The sequence below is a fragment of the Dipodomys ordii genome, unplaced genomic scaffold (assembly GCF_000151885.1).
Source record: "Dipodomys ordii isolate 6190 unplaced genomic scaffold, Dord_2.0 Scaffold66, whole genome shotgun sequence".
Lineage (NCBI taxonomy): Eukaryota > Metazoa > Chordata > Mammalia > Rodentia > Heteromyidae > Dipodomys > Dipodomys ordii.
The window spans coordinates 1,749,609-1,757,345 of NW_012267282.1; positions in this window are offsets into that span (position 1 = coordinate 1,749,609).

Here is a 7,737-nt window from a genome sequence, read left to right on the forward strand (position 1 = left end):
CTCCCTCCCCTGGCCGTGGGCGTGCGGCCTGGGTCCCGGGAGTGTCTGCGGATGGGCAGCTCCGGCCATCACCTGACCCAGAACCCCCCAGGTCCAACCCAGACTCATCAGAGCAATGTGCTCACGGCTCGGGCTTCATTTCCTCCCTCAGACTGCTTCTTGGCTAATGGCTTCATTACAGCAGGGCATCCCCTCGAGGGTTAATTGTGATTAGCTTCCTGATGGTTACTACAGCTTCACGTGTGTGACACACACACACACACACACACACAGATCCATCCTACCCTAACCCCCAGGATAACCTGCACAGCACGGGACCAAGCTGCTTGGACCTCAGAGATGTTTCACTGGACACAGCAGCTTCAAGCAGACCGCCCAAGTGTCAAATGGCAGAAGGACATCTTGGCTTCCAGCACATGCAGGGCAGACTTGTGGGTTCTGTGCTCACTTCATTGCATGCCTGTGACCCTGGCCTTTTCTGGATCTGCTGTTCACTTTCAAATGACCTTAGTCTCGTGTCTCCACGTCCTCCCCCCGGTTAGCAAACGGGGAGCTGATCTACGTGTTCCAGAGCTATAGCTGTCTAATTGAGATACCTGTCCTATCAGTCCATGCACTGTGCGCATTATATACAGCAGAGTTGTTTCTTACAGTCTTGGAGGCCTGAGAACCAAACTCAATATTCAAGGCCCGATGAATTAAAAAAAACTACAAATACATGTGTGTGCATGCATGTATGTGGGTGCATGTACATTGTAAACTGATGTACAAAGAGAGTGTGTGGCGCACACAACTCTCAGTGCATTCGATCACGTTTTCTGGAAACTTCCTGGGCCACAGCTGGACAGGGAGGGCTGTGTGTTGGACTGGGGTGTAGGGAGCAGAGCCGGCTCTGTGTAATCCCCCCCCCCGTGTGTCCCCAGGCTGCGGGCGGCCCGCCGTGGCGGGCCTCCGGGCGGCCTCCTGCGGCGTGTTTGGAGGTGCCTCTGTTCTGGAGCCCGCAGGGCAGCGCTGGCCAGCGGGGGTCAGCAGATCTCATCAGCATCACCTCAGGACTCTGCAGAATGCACAGAGCCCCGCACAATCTCCTGCAAGCGCCTCTCCCTCTCCTCCCCTGCTTCTTCTCTCCCACGCCTCCCATCATGCATCCGAGAATTACAGTACGGGGTACTTTAAATCACCACCCTTTCAGCCTGCGAGAGAGCACGTTTGTCCTTTGATTCCCCCTCCCATAAATGTATATTGCTTTAGCTGTTTCACAATTTGTATTTAAGTTTTTAAATACAAAGGGAGTGTAGCATTACTTCCGGAGCGGGGCAAAGACTCAGGAGTACGAGCATGACCGAAATGTCCGGGAGGGGACGGGAGGCAGCTGGGGTGCTTGTCTGGCACAGGGAGGGAAGGGAGGGGGGAGGGGGCTCCCTGCAGGGAAGAAAACTGGGTGCAAAGACAGAAATGGTGGAGCGCAGCTCAGTCCTGGACAGGAACAAGGGGTCAGCCATTCACAGCGCCTTCCCGGGGCCTCTGACTCCTGCTCCCCTCCCCCGCGCCCCTCCCTCAGGCCAGTCAGCATGGCTGGGCCCCCACCCGTGGCCTCACTGGGCACCGACAACTCCCACGAGACCATCCCCTTGAAGGTCCATTCACGGTGGCAGCTGGCCGGCACCGCCGTCGGGAGGGGACACAGGTCACACTGTCTGAATGTCTCCACCAAAGGCAACCTACGGATTCAGCCCAACGCCCATCGCAGCCTCCACGTGCCCATGTGAAAACAGAACTGGGGAGCGAGCGCAGCTGTCCCGGTGGAGGGCATGCGGTGTGGTTCAGGAGAAAGGGTTTGCTTGCCACCGTGGGCAAAGTCAGGCCCGTCCTGCAGTCTCCCAGTGTTCAGGTCACTCCATTGTGCAAAGCAGCCCCGAGCTGGAGCTGAGTGAAGCCCTGGGTGTGTCCGTGGCTGGTGCACGGCTGCGCGTGGGCACCGGCTTCACGGCGCTCCCTCCGGCGGGGGCAGGCTGCTGCTGAGCTCCTCCTCACCAGTCAGGACGATGCAGTGGATCTATGCGTCTCCCTTTACGGTGGTCCCAGAGCTCTGCCCCTCATGTCATTCCCAGAGACGTTCCACAACGCCATCGGGCCCGAGGTCTCTGTCCAGGGCAGAGATGGAAGAGGCCAGTGCTGAGCGCGGCTGGGCCAGCGCCAGCCCTCTCTGGAGCTGGCTCTCTTCCCTGCACGCAGCGGCCTCTGTGAGGGCTGCTTCTGGCACGCGGAGGCGCTGGCTTCCCACCGAGGACATCACCGTGGACACGCGTGGGCTCCGTGTCACCCGTGAGCATCATTTTGGTCAGCTGGGTCGCCCCTTCCTTTCTGATTGGTCAGCTGGGTCGCTCCTTCCTTTCTGATTGGCCAGAGTTACTCTCTGCTGTGTTTTGATTGGCCACAGCCTGTCCCACGCTACCTGGTAGCTCTGAGTGCCCCGGTGCGCGCCCCTGGTGGCTGAGCTTCCAGTGTCAGGCAGGATTCTTTCTGGAACTGGGGGGGGGGTCCTTCTGCGTGTTCTTGTCACTTCCGATCAAGGTCGTCAGTGACGAGCTTCAAAGCACGACTCTCTTTTGGTGACACTTGAGTGTGAGCTCAGGGCCTGTCGCTTGCTAGGCAGCGGCTCTACCGCTGAACTTCCAGACTCTTTCGCAGGGTCTCTGTGGCACCAGAGGGCACAGCAGCCATCCTGCTAGAAACACGGTACCCGAGACGGGGGAGTTTAAAGCCCCCTCCCTCTTCCTTCCCCCCTCTGTCCAGGGAGGCAAGCTGGCGCGCGGGACAGCCGGCCACTTAACCAGGGCGTCGAGCTCCTCTCTGAAGGTAGCTGAGCAGACCCTGCTCCCTCCCCGAGGCCACGCGCTGACAGCTCTGCAGAGTCCGGGCGCAGAGCACTCTGTGTGCTGCTCCGGGAAAACCCACCTCCGTCCTCATTTACTTCCAATTCCCTCACGGTGCGAAGCCGGGTGCAGGACACAAACTTTACCTAGCTGTCAATTTGCTGCTAACACAAGATGGAGAAGCTATTCCACAGTATGCATTTAAAACAAGAAAGCAATTCAATTTGGGCAGATGCTGTTCTCAGAAGGTCTAGTGCCGTAACCAAATCATTACCCGAATTGTCCTTCGGGGCGGCGTGGGGAATGAGCGGTACCCACATCCTGGAGAAACGCAAAGTGTCTTGCAACCCCATCAAGAAAGGGGGCAAGCTGGGACACATGCTCTTCACTGCCCCGGACCTGGCGTCCCTGCTGCTTTTTGTATTCTCCTGTCACTGAGGAACAGGTCATTACTACTCCGGCCGAGGAGGTCTGGAGTCGGAGTTGAGGCATGGCCGCTCCGGCAGGGCTGGGAGGGTGTGGAATGCTGTGCTACCGGGCCCGTCTCACCCCAAGCACACACCAGAGGGAAAGACGTGCTCTGCACCGCCACACCTGGATTCCTCTCCACCTGAGGCGTGATGATCACAGACCAGAGCTCGGACAACCAGGGAAGTGCAAGTGCAAATGACGGGGTCCTTGGGGGCCATGCAGGGGACAGGGTGCCACTCTACCCCTCCAGCTCGCTCGCTCCCTCCCTCCCTCCTTCCCTCTCTTCTATCTCCCTCCCTCCCTCCTCTACCTCCCACCCTCATTCTGTCTGTCTCTCTGTTTCTGTTTTTCTGGATAATCAGGGTCCTTAGAACTGTGTGAGTTGGACCGCTGGGCCATCTGATGCAGACACACCAGGTGAGATCACGAAGCCGTGCCTGAGCTGGCCAGCAGCGGGGCAGCCAGGCTGGTCAGCACAGCCACCAGCGGGCCGTGGGATGAACCCAACGCACCTGGGCCCCACCAGCGGCCCTGGCAGTGAGCGGGCGATGCCTGGCAGAGAAACGTGGTCTGGCCATTGCCTGGAGTTTAGAAGCAGGGTTCCTGGTGCCCATGAAGCCAGAAAGCCTTTATCAGCCGGGGCTCAGGGTTCTGAACACAGAAATGAGCAAAAGGGAATGGCAGGACTGATGGTCAGGCTCGCGCCCTGGCTGAGCAGATTCGACCCAGGACAGGGTGAGGGGCTGTCTGTGAGGCTTGCTGGGCCCCAGGAACCCCGCCTCTGTGGTCCACCAGACACTCCATCCGGCACCACACTGCGCTTTCCCAAGGCCCGAGACAGGGCCAGAACCCACAGCCGCTTGGGAGCGTCTGGCTTCCTACAGTGTCTGACAGTGAAGAGCAGAAAGTTCATGGCTCTCATCAGCAGAGACGACTCCTTTTCCCTTCCAAGGCTGCCAAACCCATCCGCACACCCCACCCATCGTCCTGGGCCGACACTAGCCGGGGAGCCCAGCCCCATCACATAAATAATGGCTGACCTCCCCCTAGTGGCGGAGATGAGCAATGCGGCAGAGGTGGTGAGCAACGTGGTGTGTCCCAACAAAGAAATGGCCCTTGTTTCCAGGCTTTACCTGGAAGAAGCAAAGTGTGGTGTTTCATCAGATCCGAGTCGCAGCTCACGGTCCTGCAGCTGTGGACGGAATCAGAGCCTCTCAGGACAAACAAAACACCCTTGCAATGAAATGAAATGTAATCACACTAAGTGTCCGGGGATGTGAACCGTAGCAACTTGGTGTGTCTATGTATCTCTGCAACACTGGTTTCACACCCTCTCCAGCACACAGGAGTGACAGGAGCCAGGCATGGTGGTGTACGCCTGTAATCCCAGCGCTCAGGAGGCAGGGCCAGGAGGATCCCACGTCTGAGGCCAGCCCGGGCTTGCCAGGGACAACTGTCCCCAAACAAAGGACAAACGAAGCAGTAAAAAGTTCTCACGGGCCATTTTCAATTAATCTCTGCTCCTAAATCTGGCCAGGCAATTGCAGATCTGCTTCCTGTCTCCATGATTTTGCCCTTTCTGGAAAGTTCATTTCCTAACAACATGGAATCCTGCAATAGGTGATTCCTTTGCGTCCGGCTTCTTTGGTTGAGGCTGTTTGAGGGGACAGCAGTGGTTTTCCTTCCTGCCCATCCACTGGTCTAATTTCTCACCTGCTGAGGGCCACGTGGGCCAGTCCCAGAGACCTGAGAGCCACAGGGTTCAAGACTCTGCACGGATCATGCGGGAACCGCGTGGTTCTGGACCGTGATCCGCCCATGTGAGTACTGCCATTCACGTGGGCAGGGTTCAGACGGCGACGTTCCTGTGCTGAGACCTTCTCTGATGCCAGCCAGGCGCCCGGACCCACGGTGTGCCGCCAGCCCAGGGTCGACTGCTTTTTCCACCCGGCTTCTTCAGCAGAGGTGGCTTCACGGGGGCTTTCTCTGCGATTCCCTGGGGACGAGCGACACCAGCTCCCCCGTTTCCATCACATCTCACATTTGGATTGATTGCCGGTGGAAGGCTCGGCTCGTACTCACTTCTTCGATGTCATTTTCACATAGTGCTTGTGGGGCTCGTATTCCTTGAACTGTCCCTTCTAACACCGAGATTAAGAGAAACGGGAGAGGAGTCAGACCTCAGGATGGCCGGAGGCTCCCTGCCCATCACCATCACCCGAAAAAGTAAGAAAAAAGAGAAGGGTCTTAGGTAGGGAGACTCCGATGTTGCAAAAATGATAGCAACAGGCCTTTCTGTGAGCAAATACACGCGATTACAAGCACGCAATACTTCCCTCTTAGGAAAATCGGGTCTTCTTCCCCCTGGCTTTTCCACCGCTCACCCGCTTCCCACAGCCGGGTCTGTGTGAGACGGCTCTTGGGGGCACCGGGGAGGTGCTGGGTGCTGGGTGCGAGGGGCGGCTCTTCCCAGCGCAGTGTCTCTGACTCCCGAGAGCACTCTCCTCGCCTCATTTCTTCCCTCCTTACTTTCCACTTCACTCTCAGCAAGCCTGTCTCCTGGTCATTTCTGAGAATCTTCTGGAACGTGACGCCACTCCAGCAGGGTACATTGGGGGACAGCAGTACGGGAAGGATGGAATCTACCTCTCGACCCGGCGGAGACATCCTCCAGCCCCCGGGGCCCCCGCCGCGTGCAGATTCAACCTTAAGCACAAACACGGATCGCACTGTTCATCCCTTGTCCTACACAGAGTTGCCAGCGAACTAGGCAATAGGAAGCCTGGGAGAGAAGCGGACCGTGCTCTGTCCCTCAGACGACCACAGAGAAAGGAAGGAAGGAGTCTGTCCACACCACCGAGGGCTTTCACACCACCCCTGCAGCCTGGGGAGCGCAGGGCTCACGTGTGATGCTGACAGACTGATGCGTGTGCTCACGTGCAGGAAAGGGAGCACCGTTCAGTGAAATTCGCGAAGGTGCGGGTTCCGATCTTTGTAAACCCCAGATGCAGGGAAAATCCCGTTTCTTTTAGCTGGCCTTATATTAATTTCCAAAGCAAAATACCAAGATCAGTTCTCATTCAGATGCGCCCACCGAAGGCTCTCAGAAAGGCATCTTGGCGGGCAGTTCCGTCCACGCTTCTTTCCAGAATCCCTGGTATGAGAGGCGCTGGCTGCCTGCCCTGCTCCCTGCTCGGGGCTCCGCGGGGGTCCGCGCTCTCCTCCGTGGCCTTCGGTGACCCGGGGCCTGCGGTTCATCCTCACACCAGCCGAGGAGGGTCTGGGGCGATGTGAGGCTCACATGGGCGGCAGCAAGCTCTCCGAAATACTCATTCTGCGTACACGATCTGTCATTTTTGTGAGTGACACGCACGTGCAGTTGGCACTACCATAATCGTGGGGGAAGAAGATTTGCTAGCAAACGCGGCCTTCCCCAAGCTCCTTCCGAGGGAAGGAGACGAGACCCAGGCCACTCGCTAAGGAAGCCGGACATGCACAGCAGCAAGCAAGCCCTTGCCTTCACGCTAACACCGGAGTGTTAGGCCACGGACGACCGAGGCTAGACGGAACCCTGTTTCTGAACAGAAGAAGAGATTCCCCACTTCCTCCTAGGCCTGCGATGCGGGCCGCTGTCTGAGTCCTGGGGAGCTCCTGCCCTCTTCTTCAACTGGAAAACGAACGTGCAAGTCTGTAAAGCTGGCCCCACACGCGTGCCGTGTCCCCCCCGTGTCCACGGACCACGCTTCCCCGTGTCCTCCCACAACACCCCTCCCCGCCCCCACGGTGACAACAGCGCAAATGAGTTGTTAATTTATTCGTAGATCAATGGTCTAACCTGCTTCAAATGATGGCGTAATTACGGGACTGGGAATAGAGGCTGACAGTTTTTAATGCTCGCCTTGGCACCGCAATCAAAGAACCAACAATAAGGACCATTTGTCTCCGTTAGGCCGCGTTAATTCAGGCAAGGAGTATTGATGGACTCGTTTCTACCTGGTGGGGGCTCGCACGGTGCGGGGGGTGTCGCCCCCACCCCCGCCCCTGCTCCTGTGTGGCTGGGGACGACGGACATGGAGCATCATTCATTCATTCACTCATTCGTTCTCAGTACCCACGGGGCACCGGGCTTCCTTCCAGGCGCTGACAGCGTGGCCGCTGCCTGGTTGGGGCTGGCACGGCGTGGGGCAGCTCAGGTGAGGCACGCACGCGTGAGCACACAACCTTCTGTCATGAAGGGGCAGAAAGCCAAGCCAGAAGCAAAAGCGAAGGGAGGGGGGAGGGGCCTCAGGAGAAGGTACACAAGCGCGCGTCTGGCTGCGTGGCGCGACCTCGTGGGGTGAGCTAGCGCGGGCACCGTACGGCAGTGTCAGGGTGGCAGGGGCTGGGCGGG